Source organism: Stenella coeruleoalba (genome assembly GCF_951394435.1).
Source record: "Stenella coeruleoalba genome assembly, chromosome: 2".
NCBI lineage: Eukaryota > Metazoa > Chordata > Mammalia > Artiodactyla > Delphinidae > Stenella > Stenella coeruleoalba.
The window spans coordinates 85608668-85626247 of record NC_137147.1 but is presented as its reverse complement, the minus strand read 5'-3'; the positions used below and the strand labels follow the sequence as shown (position 1 = coordinate 85626247).

At 40.0% G+C, this 17580-nt stretch overlaps 1 protein-coding gene across 2 annotated transcripts in view; it reads left to right on the top strand.

Moving 5' to 3' along the window:
• The first annotated feature begins 1218 nt into the window (after window positions 1–1218).
• The window catches only part of TTBK2 (tau tubulin kinase 2), a 143788-nt gene continuing 127426 nt past the window's right edge, over window positions 1219–17580 (top strand). The window contains exon 1 of one of the 2 annotated variants that reach the window (XM_079915109.1): window positions 1219–1412. The gene's annotated coding sequence lies outside the window, so the exon portion shown is untranslated. Of the gene's footprint in view, window positions 1413–13945; window positions 14229–17580 lie in introns of those variants that run through there. The other variant, XM_079915110.1, reaches the window with a different exon arrangement.

The following is a 17580-nucleotide window of genomic DNA, read 5'->3' as shown; positions in this document are numbered from 1 at the left end:
GAGACTGGAGTTTTGGTTCTTCTACTCATTAGTTTTATAGCTCTAGGAAAGCTGTTAAGCTCTTTGAGTTTTTTCTTCTGTAAGTTGGTGGGTAAGGATGGGAGAGGGGTTTGATCATAAGGTTTCCTCTTTACCAAAGAGTTTGATATACCAAATACAAATTATCCCACATAGCCTCGTTTCTCCGCCCTCCTCGCTTTTCTTTGAAAGTCTTCGAGGGACTCCCGCATTATCTCGCATTATCTTGCTCAGAATCCCATACGGGACCTCACCGGGGCTGCTCACTGAACCCTTCACTGGCGGTGTTTCAAAAAGGGAGTGAAATCTTGTTCTTCATTGATGTGAAAACCGTAAGGATACGCCGGGCTCCAGGCTGACGTTCCTTTCTGGAGGTCTCGGTCTTCTTTCTTTCTTACACTTTCAGGCCTTTCCCCAGTACCCACCGATGATTAACTTCGTGTTAGGCGGTTCTGGGGACAGCGCCAATTTGCCAGATCCTGGCAGCGCTGCTTCTGAGGAGGTGGCATGGCAGGGCCTCATGATTTGGGGCCCTTTTTCGCGACCGAACTCTTCGGTGTGTGTAAATTCGTATCGTGACAAAGCATTTACGATTTTCTTCCGAAAAGACCAACCCTGGCGTCACAACCGTGCCTCTATAACCAAGGTAACTGCTTGAGCTAGGAGGAACCACTGTGTACCAACCACTAGTCTCAGAAGCCCTACTTCTCTGCTCCAGACTGGCGGGTAGTTGCCGCTGCGGCTGGAACTACGAGGACCAGAATTCCTGCGCGCACGCGCGCTGCCATTGTGATGCTCCTTTCCCGGTAACTCGCCCTCTCAGGCAAACCTGAAGATAGCGGCAATTCTCCGGTGGGGGGCGGAGACACTCTTTGCCTGGCTTTCCGCCCCTTTCGTGATAGGCAATGGGACCAGCCAACCAACATGGCGGGCTTGGGACGCGCTCTCCAATCAGCACCTGTGGCGGAGAGGTGGGCGTGCGCACTGGCAGGGTAGGTGGGCTAGGCTGTGTCGGGTTGCGAAGGGGGAGAATAACGTCGGGTCGGGTCAGCGGGCGCTGCAGTAGTCGCCGCAGCGGCGATGGGAGCGGTGGGGACCAGGCGGCGGCGGAGGCGGCAGGAGGAGGAGCAGGAGCTGGCACAAGAGCAGCGGCTGGGGGCGGCCAGCAGCAGCAGTAACAGCAGCAGCCGCCGCCGCCAGTAAACGCGGACGGTACCCGAGGGGACTACCCAGCCGGCCGGCCCTCGAAGCCGCGCTCGGGTCCCGCCGCACTGGGCGGCGGGGGATGGGCAGGCGGCGGTCGTCCCGCCTGCTGAGGGTTGACCTCTGCCGGTCCCCGCCCTGAGCTGAACCCGAGCCCTCCGCCCGAAATCCCTGCGTCCGCCACGGCCCAGGTAGGACACACCCCCCGAGCCCCCAGGACGCCGCTGGGGGAGCCCAGCGTCCCGCCCTCCCTCAGTCCTGACCCCCTCCTCCGGCAGCACCCCTCGCCCAGTGACCGATACTGGTGCGGAGGGGAGGGGTACCGGAGACTCCTCGGTCGCTACCCACGCCCTGGGCTTGTGCCAGACCCAGTAGCTCCAAGTCGGAGACTGTTTCTCCCCCGTTTCCCTGGAGGGTTATGCCCCGTATCCCCAGAGGCTTTTGGTGTCTTCGCTGAACTTGGAGGGTCATAAAGCTTCGTTCTGTTTCTCTCTCTGTGGGTGACCCACATACCACTTGTATTCATGCTGCTTTAGGTACCAGGACTGAACACAGATGATTCTCAGGATATATTCTCAGGATATACTGAACGCTTCTTTCCCACCCCGCTTCCTCAAATCTAATAGAAGAGGGCATGGGACTATAGAATCTGTTTGTTGTGTAGTAACGACAGTGGAGGCCATGACTTTATGGTACTTAAGGTGCGAAGTAGACCTGAGGGATTTGCTCGTCATTTGCTTTGACTAAGATGATGTTGACAACCCGGGATGCTGTGGGAGGGACAAAAGACTCCACACGTATTTACTGTTAAATCAGAAGTAAATAATACATTGGGATGCCAGGATACTTTATCCACAGTGAACTTAATTTTGTTTCAGTCGTGGTTGCATTAGAGGTAAAAATGACATTGAGTTGTACTTTGCTTTAAATTAAAGTTGATAGGTGGCAGCAATCCGGTATTAACTCTTTTCGTCCCTCGCTTTAGAAATTGTTCTATGTTTGAACATTAAAGAGGGCAATTTTATAATAACCTGTGTATTATGTAGAGATGTTTTGGTTTTAAATAGAAGTTAAGTTTTTTAAGGCGTGTATGAGGATCATAATATTATGAATGGGCACATGTACACACCCGGAGGATCCACTCTGTGTTTTGTTACAGTGTTTGGTTCTGAGCCATTAGTAAAAGTTTCATTGGCTTCTAAATACTGGTTTGCTAGGATAGACCATGAAGATGTATTTGCTGTTTTCTTTTGGCTAAATGTAATAGAGTACCGTTCATTTGAGGGGGAAGAGGTGATGGGAGATGGATTTTAAAGCTGAATGTTATGTATTTCTTTTCTATTTATTTAAATAAAGCAGTAATGATGGCAAATATTACTTATATGACTAAGCTTGAAGAATTCATCCTAAGTCTAAACATTTTTCAGATAACAAGTGTGTGGACTTGGATGATGTATTGTGCTCTTTTGAAATTGAAAATGTACTGAAAGGAATCTCTCTAATTTAGAAGCTTATGTTTTCCTGTATGATACATTTTTATTAAGGCACTAAAGGGGATGTTTGAAGCATGGTAATAAAGGAAAGTCTTTCTAACACTTTTCCTTTATGATAGAATGTTAAAAAATGCTTTTTCTTCTTTTAGTTTTAGACACATAAAAGAAATTGAAGTTCCTAGCTGCATTAATTTAATTTGTAATATGAAATTGAAATAAATTTGGTCTTCAGTAGTGGTCTAAGAATGGAATATCTTGCTCATTATCTTGTAGTACGGTTAATACATAATTTAGCAAATTCTTTATTGTACTGTGTATGACTTCAGATATTTGTGTCTTCTTTTGACTTTCTTTTAAATACTGATTATTTTAATGCCTCAGGAAATCTTCGTGAGAGTAGGCTTATGTGCTTTAGCAAAATGAACTCACTTATGCAGGGCTTCAAATATCTCTAATGTAGTGTTAGAAGTGAAGTTTGTATAATGCAGACAACTTTTGAGGGTATTTTACATTAAAAAAATACACTAAAATGTGAGTTAGTGATAGATTGTTGGTTTTTCATTGTAAACAAATATTACAGAGCTGAATATGCTATGATCATGGAATATAACTTTGGTGGCGGGGGCAGGCAATTCTTTATAAGTTTTATAACTTAATGTATAGAAATGACAACTTAATTGCAATTCATGAGAGACTTTGAGCTGGAACCACGCAAATTAGATACTCTCAGATTCCTAATCCTCATAATAAATGTTTGTTGCCTGGGAAAAAAAAAACAAAAAACAGTATAAAACAAGAGAAAATGTTTAGTGAGCATTATTAAACTAGTGACTTCTGAATTGATTAGCAAAATAAAATAGCCTTTAAGAACTAATGGAGAATATAGCTTGCTTCCTTTCCCACTTAAAAAAAAATCTCCGATAGAAAAATTCTTTTATAGGTATGTGGCATTCTTTACAGTTTGAGTGCATGTTACACAGAATTATTCTAGCCATGTATTCCTTTGCTATTTTTGGGGCTCTTAAGAAAGACTCAAAATATAGCTGGAGCTATGTCAATTTATATGATTAGTAATAAATATGGCGGGACATCCAATATTTATAGGTTTTGAAATATGAAATTAAACATTTGTACTGTTTTACTTCGTTGTCATATTTTTTGTTACTCAGTATATTGTGAACAATAGTGATGATGGTGGTAGATTTTTTCCCCTAGGCTTCAGTGGATAGAATCCTTGGGTTAAAAATACTTTTTTTTTTTTTTTTTAACAGTTTTTGTGCTGTAAATACTCAGTGCTTTCAGGTTAAATATCATACATCCATATTTGATAAAAGACCCTTTAAGTCTATATGAAAAAAGTTGGGTTTTTAGAGCTGAATTTTGAACATAATTCCAACATATTACTGCTCACAAGTTTCTGTCCTCAATATCTTGTAATCCTTGGTTGTAAGTTTAAAATATAGATTGACATATTATTTACCTAACATCAATGTCAGTTTTGCCAGAAAGTTTCGTCTTTTAAACAGGTGATTTTTAAGCAGACTTCTTGGTATATTTTCATTTATGTTATATGACTTTAAGTTAAGCATAATGATTCCTTGTGGTTATTATTTTATGTGTTCTTAATACTTGAGTCTATAATACTTATCAACTTTTGTCAACATTTTGGATTTTTTCTGTGATTTTTTCCTTGATATTTTGGGATGTTGATAGCTGCTTTTTATTGTGTTAAGCAATTTACTTTCACTTCAATTAGAGTAGCGCTTCCCAAGGTAAAAAAATTAAGTGTTCTTTGAAAAGCACCTCAATACTCTGTAAATGGCCTATATGGGAAAAGAATCTAAAAAGGAGTGGACATATATATAACTGCTTCACTTTGCTGAACACCTGAAACTAACACAACACTGTAAATCAACTACACTCCAATAAAAATTTAAAAACAAAAAACAAAACAAAAAAACCCTGGCTTGTTGTAGTGTTTTCTGAAGAATGGGAGGTAATAGATTCTTAGCTCCCTTTGATAATGTCAAGATTTAACCTAACCATGTTTAAGAATCTATATTATATATTATATATATATTTTAGAGAATTTACATCTTTATTGAAAATAAAAATCAGTATTTTTTAATATTTGCATTAGAAAACTTATTTGCCATTATGTCTGTTTTTACTAAAATGCTTTTATCATTATTTTTATACTTGGATTTTTTTTTTTGGTCTTTCTGACGTTCCAAGGTAATTACCTTTTTAAAAAAAATGATTTTGCATTGTTTCCCTGAGCTTGTTCTAACCATGTGATCATCTCAATACTGTATTTTGCTAATATTGGTCTAACATTTAGTTTTCCGTGTGTGCTGTGTTTTATGGATTAAGTTTGGAAACCCCCGCCCCCTGCTTTTTTCCTTGATCTACTAAGTGCCTCGGTTTCTAAAATTTCTCAGAAACTTTTTTTTTTTTTTTTTTTTTTTTTTTTGCGGTACATGGGCCTCTCACTGTTGTGGCCTCTCATGTTGCGGAGCACAGACTCCGGACGCGCAGGCCCAGCGGCCATGGCTCACGGGCCCAGCCGCTCCGCGGCATGTGGGATCCTCCCGGACTGGGGCACGAACCCATGTCCCCTAGCATCGGCAGGCAGACTCTCAACCACTGCGCCACCAGAGAAGCCCTCTCAGAAAAGGTTTTATCAACATTTTTCAATGACCAGTAATGCAGAGATGAGGGGAGGAAAATAGGGGGAAAAAATGAATAACTAAAGAGAAAAATGTGAGCCTTGCTTCTTATGAAATTCGATTTGAAAAAATCAGCCGGGGGTTTCCCTGGTGGCGCAGTGGTTGAGAGTCTGCCTGCCAATGCAGGGGACACGGGTTCGAGCCCTGGTCTGGGAAGATCCCACATGCCGCGGAGCGACTAGGCCCGTGAGCCACAATTACTGAGCCTGCGCGTCTGGAGCCTGTGCTCTGCAACAAGAGAGGCCGCGACAGTGAGAGGCCCGCGCACTGCAATGAAGAGTGGCCCCCACTTCCTGCAACTAGAGAAAGCCCTCGCACAGAAACGAAGACCCAACACAGCCATAAATTAAAAAAAAAAAAAAAAAAAAAAATCAGCTGGAAGCTAAATAGTATGGTAGATAGTAAGCTAGATTAGGACTTCATTTATTAGGGACTTATGTAGCACTTAAAAAATTCAACATGTCCAAGGCCAAAGTCAGTCCACTTTTAACTTCTGTAATTATAAATGAAGGTGTCACGATTTAATCAGTCACACAAATTCAAAAATCCCATTAATTTAATTTTTTAGGCTGCTTCTTTTCCCTGGTTCTACGTGCACAAAACCTCTCCTTTTCATTTCTACTGCTACCATCTTAATTTAGCGTCTCTGATCCTCATTATCGCTCCTTAGAACTACTGCAGTAGTCTCATTAAATATTTCAGTATCTACCGTGTTACCGTGGTAGGGGTTAGAGATTCAGTAGGGAACAAGACAGAAATTATCTCACTTTTGGAACTTGCAATACAGTGGGAATAGACAATTGTAGAACAAGGAATTACAAGTGTTCCAAGTATCATGAAGGGAAAATGCAGACGACCACATAAACGTATTAACTGACGGACCTAACAGTCCGGGGGATGGGTTCAGGGAAGTCTTCGTTTTATCAACCACAGTTTATTCTACATACTCTACCAGTTTTGGAGGTTAGTGGATATGTTATAGCTGTAAGTAGTTAAAAAATTAAAAATAAATGTTTTAAAATAAAGATATTTAATAAAAATTAAATGTTCATACAATTCCTGAAACAGCTTTAGACAAATCCTTTCCAAACACCAGAACACTTTGAAAACTTTTGCTCTAAGGAGGCCACCCTCTCCCTCCAATATGGGTTTCGACTTTGGGTTCTCCCAGGCCTCAATTGCTTAAGTACTGACAGAATTCCTATGTTATATTTCATACTCTTTGAACCTCAGAAGTTAGGACTAGGCATTTCCAGTAGGAGGGTATGTATGGTTACAAGAAAGAGGTCTTTCAGATAAATAGTTAGAGTCTCTTTGTAGCCAGAGTCCAGCAGCTTATAGGTGAGTTATTAAATGTACAAGTAACTAGGATATAGTTTGAACATCTTTGTAAGTTTAAAATTATATAAATTCATTTGTAAATCAGAAAAAAATATCCCTTATCATATGCTGGCTCCTAATTTTTGGTTTATAAAATAAGGTTAGAATAGCCACAAATCTCATAAATTAATAAATGCTTACTAGACAGATGAATAAAACTGTTAATTGTGCTTCAAGGTGAGATCTGAATCTTTTCTCATCTCTATGATAACATATCATGAGTCATTAGATTACTTAACCTCTCTTTGCTTCGGTTTTGATTTTTTTTTTTTTTTTTTTTTTTTGCTGTACGCGGGCCTCTCTCTCACTGTTGTGGCCTCTCACGTTGCGGAGCACAGGCTCCGGACATGCAGGCTCAGCGGCTATGGCTCAAGGGCCTATCCGCTCCGCGGCATGAGGGATCTTCCTGGACCGGGGCACGAACCCGTGTCCCCTGCATCGGCAGGCGGACTCTCAACCACTGCGCCACCAGGGAAGCCCCTTTTTTTTTTTTTTCTAGTTTTTCTATTTTTAAAAAGGGAAGTTAATATACTTAAAATCCAATTACAATGAAGATCACTACAGAGAAGATTCTTCATTGATTTTTTTTTTCTTTGTCTTAGTTGGAGGATCATAGGCAATGCTTTGTTTGGTTGATGTGGCTACAGTAGATTTTACCCAAGGAATTGTCTTGTTTAATGTTTTCCTTACTATCTTTTTTTTCTTTAATTTTAATTAACTAATTTATTTTTGGCTATGTTGGGTCTTTGTTGCTGCACATGGGCTTTCTCTAGTTGCGGCAAGCAAGGGCTACTCTTCATTGCGGTGTGTGGGCTTCTCGTTGCAGTGGCTTCTCTTGTTGTGGAGCATGGGCTCTAGGCATGCAGGCTTCAGTAGTTGTGGCACACGGGCTCAATAGTTTTGGCTTGTGGGCTCTAGAGCGCAGGCTCAGTATTTATGGCACGTGGGCTTAGTTGCTCCGTGGCATGTGGGGTCTTCCCGGACCAGGGCTCGAACCCGTGTCCCCTGCATTGGCAGGTGGATTCTTAACCACTGTGCCACCAGGGAAGCCCTTTCCTTACAATCTTGACATGTAAGTTACACTGTACTTTCTGTAAGGGAAGAATTTGTTTATGTGTTGTTAGTATCAGTAGCCAGGGAGAGGTGAACTAGGTTGTTTACACTTTTATTTTGTTGTAGGTAATTGTAACCATAACTGACTTGTAAAATTTCTCTTCACTTTTAATAGATATTTTACTTTCTTGAATATATTTATGAGCTCAGAGAGATTCCATGCTGCTGGAAGTATAATTTATCTCCTGTTAAAGTTTAGAAGGAACAGTTGAAGTGTGAGTGGTGACTAAATTTTCTTTCTCTTTTGCTATCAACAAATAGGGTTATTTGTACATCTTCATCTCTTTTTACTAACACTTTATAGAGAGGCTCTTGCTAAAACCTGCAGGGTTAAAAAAAAATCTCATGGGGTTTATCCTATTCTTGACCCTTCTGTTGTTTACATTACTGTTACTACATATTTTGAAAAGCTTAACTGGTTTGTAGTCTTTGTAAACTTGTGTCTGCACCTCAGCTTGTTTTATCTTGAGACATAATTTAGTTTCTTGTAATGTGAAAAATGTATTATTTTGACTTTTGAGATGTTTGATGAAGAGATAGCCACTCTGCATCTAACTATATTTTAATCTATTTTTGGAATATTAATCAGGTATCCTAAATATTATCTACTTAACAGATCATGATGACTTTGAAAACATCTGATTTTTTGTTTTAATAGGGGATGTTCAGTGTGTTGATAGTTTTCATCAAATTTGGAAAAATTTCAGACATTTTTTCTTCAGGTTTTTTTTTTTTAAGCATGCAATCTCTTTGGGCCCAATAAATGTATCCAGAAATTAAAATATCTACTAAAAGTGGAGAGAAACTTTATATAAGGTAGTATGGTTACAATAACTGACAACAAAATAAAAGTATAAACAACCTCTCTATTCTCTCCTTCTGGGACTCCAGTTATATGTATGTTAGGCTTTTAAAAAAAAATTATTTATTTTTGGCTGTGTTGGGTCTTCATTGCTGTGCGTGGGCTTTCTCTAGTTGCAGCGAGCGGGGGCTACTCTCTGTTGCGGTGCCTGGGCTTCTCATTGCGGTGGCTTCTCTTGTTGCGGACCACGGGCTCTAGGTGTGTGGGCTTCAGTAGTTGTGGCTTGTGAGCTCTAGGGTGCAGGCTTAGTAGTTTGGGCGCACGGGCTTAGTTGCTCCACGGCATGTGGGATCTTCCTGGACCAGGGCTCGAACCCGTGTCCCCTGCATTGACAGGCTGATTCTTAACCACTGCACCACGAGGGAAGTCCATGTTAGGCTTTTTGATGTTATCCCATTGCTCACTGATTCTCTGTGTGGTTTCTGTCTTTTTCTATTGTCTGTTTCATTTTGGATGATTCCTTTTTCTTTCTTTTTTAAAAAAATATTTATTTATTTGGCTGCTTTGGGTCTTGGTTGCAGCACGTGGACTCTTCCTTGTGTCGCGCAGGCTCTAGAGTGTGTGGGCTCGGTAGTTGTGGTGCGCAGGGTTCTCTAGTTGTGGCACTCGGGCTCTAGAGTGCTCAGGCTTAGTTGCCCTGTGGCATGTGGGATTTTATTTCCCCGACAGGGATCAAACCTGCATCCCCTGCATTGGAAGGCGGATTCTTAACCACTGGACCACCAGGGAAGTCCTGGATGATTCCTTTTTCTGTATCTTCAACTTCACTAATCCTTTATTCCACAGTGGTTAATCTGGTGTTAATCCTATCTAGTGTATTTTTTAAATCTCAGGTATATACTTCTTATGTCTGGAAGTTCATTTAAAAAATATTTCCCATTTCTTTCCTCATGCTTAATGGTTTTCTCTGTTTCTTTGAATATATTTATAATAGCTGTTTTAAAGTCCTTGTCTACCATTCTGTCATCTGCACCATTTCTAAGTCTGTTTTTATTGATTGATATTTCTCCTTGTTTGTGTCCCTGCTAATTTCTGTTTGGATGCTCGACGTTGTAATTTTACACTGTCATGTGCTGGATTTTTTTTTTTTTAATTCCTGTAAATATTATGGGGATTTGTTCTGGGATACAATTAAGCTATTTGAAAATAGTTAGATGCATTCATGGCCCTGGATGTTTTTAAAGTTTTTTTTTTTTTTTCATTCTGTTTGGTGATTATACAAACTATTCACAGCCCTGTGTGAACATTAAGGATTGTTCCTGCCTGCCTCTTTCCAGGGGTTCTTTACCCTGGCCTTGATTGCTTCTGTACACACATGCACTCATAAGTACTCGCCAAAGTTTCAAGAGGAACCCTCTCTAGATATCCAGAGTTCTGTCTGCACAGCTCTTCAGTGTTCTGCCCTGCCTTGGCCTCCTCAAAACTCTGAATTCTGTCTCTTCAACTCAGCGAGACTGATGGGCTCTGTTTGGGTTCCTCATTCCTGTGCTGCAGCCTGGAAACTCTCCAGTCAGTGAGCTGGGGGCAGTCTTAAGGCTTACCTCGTTTATTTCCCTTCTCTCGTGGATCCATGTTCTGTGCTGCCTATTGTCTAGTTCTAGTGTCTAAAGTCCATTGTTTCATATATTTTGTCTATTTTTCCCATTTAAGTTGGGAGGCTAAATCTGGTCCCTGTTACTTCGGTGGTCAGAAGCCGAAGTGGTCTGGTGGGTATATTGAAATGTCAAACAAAGAGGAGTCATATTTCAAAGTTATGCTGTCATTAGAAATCTGGGTATTTATGCCCAAATAATAGCTTCAAAAATATTTTCCTTACTCTTTAGACACGTCATAACCTCTTCTGATGATTAATTCTAGCACTGTTCCCATTGAAGTTAAAATTGTAGGTAAAAATAATTTTCCTATTTTTCTGTTAAAGAGCAGAATCTTACATAAGCTATATATGACACTTATAGAACCCTGTTGTTATCTGTTTAGTGAATTATCTAGCTTCCCCCAAATGTAGGAGAATTTTTTTGCTTCAGCCTTTCTAGATAATAGTAGTTGTAACTGGACTTCCTTTCCTCTTCCATTATATCCTCCCCTGCTCTGAAATCCTTCAGTGGCTCTTCCTGTCTATTGAAACTGAATGAAGTCCATCCTCTTCCTAGCCTGATTTTTAAACTTATTTATTTATTTATTTTTGGCTGCATTGGGTCTTCGTTGCTCTGCCTGGGCTTTCTCTAGCTGTGACGAGTGGGGGCTACTCTGGGCTACTCTTCGTTGCAGTGCGCGGGCTTCTCATTTGAGGTGGCTTCTCTTGTTGTGGAGCACGGGCTCTAGGCGCATGGGCTTTAGTAGTTGTGGCACATGGGCTAAGTAGTTGTGGCTTGCGGGCTCTAGAGTGCAGGATTAGTAGTTGTGGCGCATGGGCTTAGTTGCTCCGCAGCATGTAGGATCTTCCTTGATGAGGGCTCGAACCCATGTCCCCTGCATTGGCAGGCGGATTCTTAACCACTGCACCACCAGGGAAGCCCCCTAGCCTGATTTTTACAATCTGAACTCAGTTTACCTTTCAGGTTTATGTATTCTTTCTCCACAATCAGAACTCTTTTCCATTTAGACTAATGTATGCATTCATTTTCTCATGTACTTGTATGTTTTGCTCCTTTCCTTTTCTGTGCCTTTGCTTACATCTTCAGTTAGTTCTTGTCATTAAACAAACCACCCGAAAGTTCAGGAGCTAAAACAATAATTTATTAACTATTATGTGGGTTGGCAGTTTGGCTAGGCTCAGCTGAATGGTTCTTTTGGTCTTGTTTGGGCTCATTTATGTGAAGCAGTCACCTAGCTTGGGTTTCCTCACTATCTGGGTTCCAAAACCAGCAAAAGAGGGCAAGTCCAGTGCATAAGTGCTTTTCAACCTTCTGAGTCATGTTTGCTGATGTCCCATTGGTTAAAGCAAGTCATGGGGCCAACCTCAGTTTCCAGAATGGAGAAAGAAAATCTACCTTTCAGTGGCAGATGCAGCAAGGTCACATTGTAAAGGGATGTGTATACAGGAATGGGAGGAACTTTTGGCTATTTTGCAATCGCCAAACCGCTATAGATGTTATCCAGCTCCTCTAAGAAACATCGTATGATCATCCTAGCCCATGTTAGTCTCTCCCAGTTCTGATTTGTCATATGCACTAGCCCTTGCAATTTGATGTTGGTTAACTTATATATTTTACCTTTTTTTTTTTTTTTTTTTTTTGTGGTACGCGGGCCTCTCACTGCTGTGGCCTCTCCCGTTGCGGAGCGCAGGCTCTGGACGCGCAGGCTCAGCGGTCATGGCTCATGGGCCCAGCCGCTCCGCGGCATGTGGGATCCTCCAGGACCGGAGCACAAACCCGTGTCCCCTGCATCGGCAGGCGGACTCTCAACCACTGTGCCACCAGGGAAGCCCTACCTTTTATTTCATTTCATTTTTTTTGAATTTTATCTATTTTTTTATACAGCAGGTTCTTATTAGTTTATTTTGCCTTTTAAATCCAGAGAATTACTATTAATTTCTGTTTTTGTATGATGTGTTCTACTTCAAAGAATAATTTGGAAATAATTGTTTAACTTCTTCCCTTGATTATACACTCACTGAGGGCAAAACTATGCTTTATACTTCTTCCTACTCTTCTATGTATTTGTAACAATTTATTGAATGACTATATGTTAAATTTAAAAGTCAGCTCTCAATTATTTACTTGAGGACTACTTCTTTTCATTCAGCTGTCTAGGAGGTTAAAGATGTTTCATTCATTCTTCCATTCATTAAACATTTATTGAACGATTGTTCTGTGGTAGGTATTACGCTAGGTACTGAGAATACAAAGATGAGTAGAATTCTGCTCTTGACCTCAAGAAATTTATAGTCTTTTAGGAAGACATTGTAAATTGTCCTAGAAAATATGTCTTAGAAGACATGTAATTGTGCATGTGCTTCTAAGCCTCTTTCTTTACTCTGAACCTAGATTTCTGCTTCATGCTCAACTCACAGATTACCTGGCTTTTTACCATTGTATAGATGGGACAGTCTTCTGCTATCTGTCATACTGCTAGATGGTTGTTGCCTATCTAGTTTGTGTCTGGATTTCCCTGCTCTGGTTTATATGGCCATTATCTGTTACTGTTCTTTTTATAAGAGACATTAATTATAGGTACAGTTTAAATTTAGGTATTTTATTTACTTTATTTTTGGCTGTGTTGGGTCTTCATTGTTGCATGCGGGCTTTCTCTAGTTGTGGCAAGCTGAAGCTACTCTTCATTGAGGTGCACAGGCTTCTGATTGTGGTGGCTTCTCTTGTTGGGGAGCACGTGCTCTAGGTGCTCAGGCTTCATTAGTTGCAGAGCGCAGGCTCAGTAGTTGCAGTGCACGGACTCAGTAGACATGACTCGCGGGTTCTAGAGTGCAGGCTCAGTTGTTGCAGCACATGGGCTCAGTAGACGTGGCTCGCAGGCTCTAGAGTGCAGGCTCAGTAGTTGTAGTACACAGGCTGTAGAGCGCAGGCTCAGTAGTTGTGGCGCACGGGCTTAGTTGCTCTGTGATGTGTGGGATTGTCCCAGACCAATGATCGAATCCGTGTCGCCTGCATTGGTAGGTGGTTTCTTACCCACTGTGCCACCAGGGAAGCCCCCTGTACAGTTTAAAGAATAATTATAAGGCCAAGTGGTCAAGAAATAGAACATTGCCAGCATCTCAGAAGCCCTTTCCTTATCTCCTTTTCTTACCCCCAAAGGAATTCATTCTTGTGCTTTTTATGAAAAATCATGTCCTTGTTTTTTCTTTATAGACTTACTACCTATACTTGCATCCCTATTTAACATAGTTTAGTTTTGCTTAATTTTGAACCTTACATAGAAGGACTTATGTTGTAAGTATACTTTTGTCTTGCTTGATTTTTTTCAATGTCTATCCTGAGATTTAGTCATGTAGTTCAGAGTAGCAGTAGTTTCATTTTCTTAGCATATTTTTTGTGGCAGGTAGAATAATGGTCCCCCCAAAGATACTCACTTTCTAATCCCTGAAACTTCTGAATATGTTACCTTATAGGCAGAATGGACTTTGCAGGTGTGATTAACTTAAAGCTCTGAGTTGGGAAGATTATCCTTGATTTTCCAGGTGGGTTTAGTGTACTCACAAGGGTCCTGTAAGAGGGAGGCATGTATATTTTGTCAGAGAGAAGTAAGGAGATGTGATGATGGAAGCGGAGGTCAGAGAGATTTGAAGATGCTAACTACACTACTCCAGCTTTGAAGGTGGAGGATGCCGCCATGAGCCAAAGAATGAAGGCAACTTCTAGAAGTTGGAAAACGCAAGGAAGAGGATTCTCCTCTAGAGCCTCCAGAAGGAGCATAGCCTTGCTGATACCTTGATTTTAGCCCCAGTGGAAGCCTGGACTTCTGATCTCCAGAACTGTAAGACTATAAATTTATGTTGTTTTGCTGCTAAATTTGTGGTAATTTGTTATGTCAGCAGTAGGAAGCTAGTACATTTTTTCATTGTATGAGTATATTATAATTTATCCATTCTTCTCTTGCTGGACATTTGGGTTGTTTCAGTTTTTGGCATTTATGGACAGTGTGACTGAAAATTCTTGTACATATTTCCTGGTGCACGTGAGAGAAGAGTGTCTTTAGGATATACCTAGGAAAAGGGTTGCTGGGTCACAGTATGTGCATATTTTCAGCTTTACTTTATAATACAGAACTATTTTCCAAAGTACATTCCTACTAGCAGTGTGTGAGAGTCTTTACTTTTTATATTTAAATAATTTCTTTTTTTATATTCACTATGACAGTGCTTCCTTTTTTTACGTAGGTGGGTACTCAAAATTTGCTTCAAGTGAAAGCACATTTGGGAACTAATTTATACTTTTTCCAACCTAGAAATAGTAGGTTTATTTTTATTCCCTTTTTGGTCAACTAATTTTTCTGTTAACTTTAAGAGCAAAATTATAACAATGCAAATGCTATAATTTAATTTGTAATCATAGTTGTAGAGTAATAATTTCTCTTGCTGACAAAAACATTTCTATATGAATTTGTTAAGTAATACTTGCATACTAGGTTTAAATTCTAGTCTTCCGTGCAAACATGATTATTTTCTTTCATCAACATTCAAGCACTTCAGGGACTGTTTTGGATAACATTATGTTTGTGAATGTGACTGTTTCTTCTTCTGTTGGCTAAGAAGCATGCAAAATGACGTAGTAAGTAATGATTACCATTTATTGGGCACAGTCAGTGTAGCAGGCACTGTGATGAGTAAGCACTTTACATATATCATGTATTATCACTTTTAATCCTTAAATAGCCACAGTTGTTATCTCTTTTCTATAGTTGAGGAAATTGAGGCATAGAGAAGTTAAGTAGTGGGTCCTAGGTTTTACAGCCAGGATTTGAATCTAGGTAGTGTGGTCTCCCCCTCCCCGCACAGCTGTGGGATCTTTGTTCTCTGACCAGGAATTGAACCCAGCCCCTTGGCAGTGAGAGCACGGAGTCCTAACCACTGGGCCGCCAGGGAATTCCCCAGATAGTCTGGTCTTAATCTCTATTCTGTGAGGTCCCTGGAGCTAAAAGACAATAAACACACTGCAGTGTTATTAATTTCTCAGACAATACTCTTGTAGGGAGTTATCTTCATTAAGTATGGTTTGGTCTGGTTTATGTTTTTGGAATTCTTATATTAGTACAGTTTTTATCCATTTGCCTTTGTGTCTTATCATTTTTATTTTCATTCTCCTTTTAGTTCTCATTTTTCCTCTCATCTTTCTGTTATACGCGTATATGTGAACCTGTATGACTTATAAATTACATACAGTTTGATATCTCATTTTCATCTGGTTAATTAAATTACTTCACCAAATATCTATTGATTAACTGCAAAGTTCATAATTTTTGATTATGGCAGAGAATATAGTGACTATGATATGGTCTTCATCATCCCCTAGTTTGTAATCTAGGGGATTATCAGTATTTACTTTTTAATTTGTTGGCTATTTTTCTTCTCAATCTTTTTCTACCAAGCAAATGTTTCAAATGATTTTTCACCACATGGTATTTTACAAGTTGAATCTCCATTTAGTATGTTCTGTCTGTATTTTGATCATCTTTGGGTCTGTTTTGGCAACACCTCCAGATTTAGCATCACTGTCTGAATTCATTATCATGCTGTTTACTTTCTATTTTAGGTCATTGAAGATATTGCCAAAGAGGAATTATTTAAGTTCTTTCTTGCAGTATCTCATTTTCTTGCACCAAGATCATTTTAAAGCTATTAGCTTACTGAAAAAATGAATCCCAAGCAGTTATTTGACAGCATTGATACTGCAGCCAGATTACATTAATTTTTTCAGATATAATTTTTGATGTGGAATCAAAAAGAACCTGTGGTTCGTGTACAACTTTGAGAAACTATTGTCTTACACCAGTGAAGCCTGGTGTGTTAGTTATCTATGGCTGCATAACAAATTACCCCTAACTTACTGTTTTAAAACAACAGCATTATTTCACAGAATCTGTGGGTCAGGATTTTGTGTGTGACTCAGCCATCTGGGTACTCTGTTTCAAGATGAGTCAGAGACTGCAATTAAGGTAGGCTGTGTCATCAAGAGGCACAACTGAGGAAGGATCTGTTTCCAAGCTTACTCCAGTGGTTGTTGGCATGATTCCATTCCTTGTGGGTGGTTGGACTGAGGGCTGTTGGTACCTTTTGTAAGTGGAATCATATGCTAGCAGAGGTTGTCCTAGCACATGGGTCTTTCCTTGGGGCAACATGGCAGCTTTCCTCATCAGAGCAAGCAAGTAGGAAGAGCCAGAGAGAGACAATGAGCAAGGTAGATGTCACAATCTTTTATATCTGGGAAGTGATATCCTGTCACTTTTGCTGTATTCTGTTCATTAGAGTCAAGTGACTGGATCCACCCACACTAAAGGGGAAGGGATCAATAACATGAGATAGGGATTATTGGGAGCCATTTTAGAAGCAATCTAGTACACCTCAGTAGCTTACAGGATTCTGGGCTTTTCCCTTAGGGTTCAATTTCTAATTGGAACAGGTGTATTTTTAGCTTTATATTAGTATCTTGAAGGACTCTATCCAGGATACTACTTTGTTTCATGATCTTTCTACTGGTAATTTAAAGTGAGATATGGTGAAAATTATTTGGTAATTATATTTCTGAGGGATACCTAGTAGTGTTAGAAACTTTTTTCATGGTAAAATATACATTAGATTTTCCATTTTAACTATTTTTAAGTGTACAACTCAGTGGCATTAAGTATATTAACATTGTTCTGCAACCATCACCACAATTCATCTCCAGAACTTTTTCATCTTCCCAAAAATGAAACTTTGTACCCACACTAAATCCCTATTACCTCCTCCTTGCAGCCCCTGGCAACCACTAGACAGAAACTACCTTCTGTCTCTATGAATTTGACTAATCTAGCTACCTATTATAAATGGAATCATATATTTGACCTTTTGAGATTGGCTTTTTTCACTTAACATAAGGTCTTCAAGGTTCATTCATGTTGTACCATGTGTAAGAATTTCCTTCCTTTTTAAAATTGAATAATATTCCTTTGTATATATGTGCTACATTTTTGTTTATCCATTCATCTGTCATTTGGGATGGACACTTGAGTGCTTCTGCCTCTTGGCTCTAATGAATAATTCAGCCATGAACACTGGTGTACAAAATATCTTTTTGAGTCCCTCCTTTGAATTTTTTGGAGTATATACTCAAAGGTGGAATTGCATAAT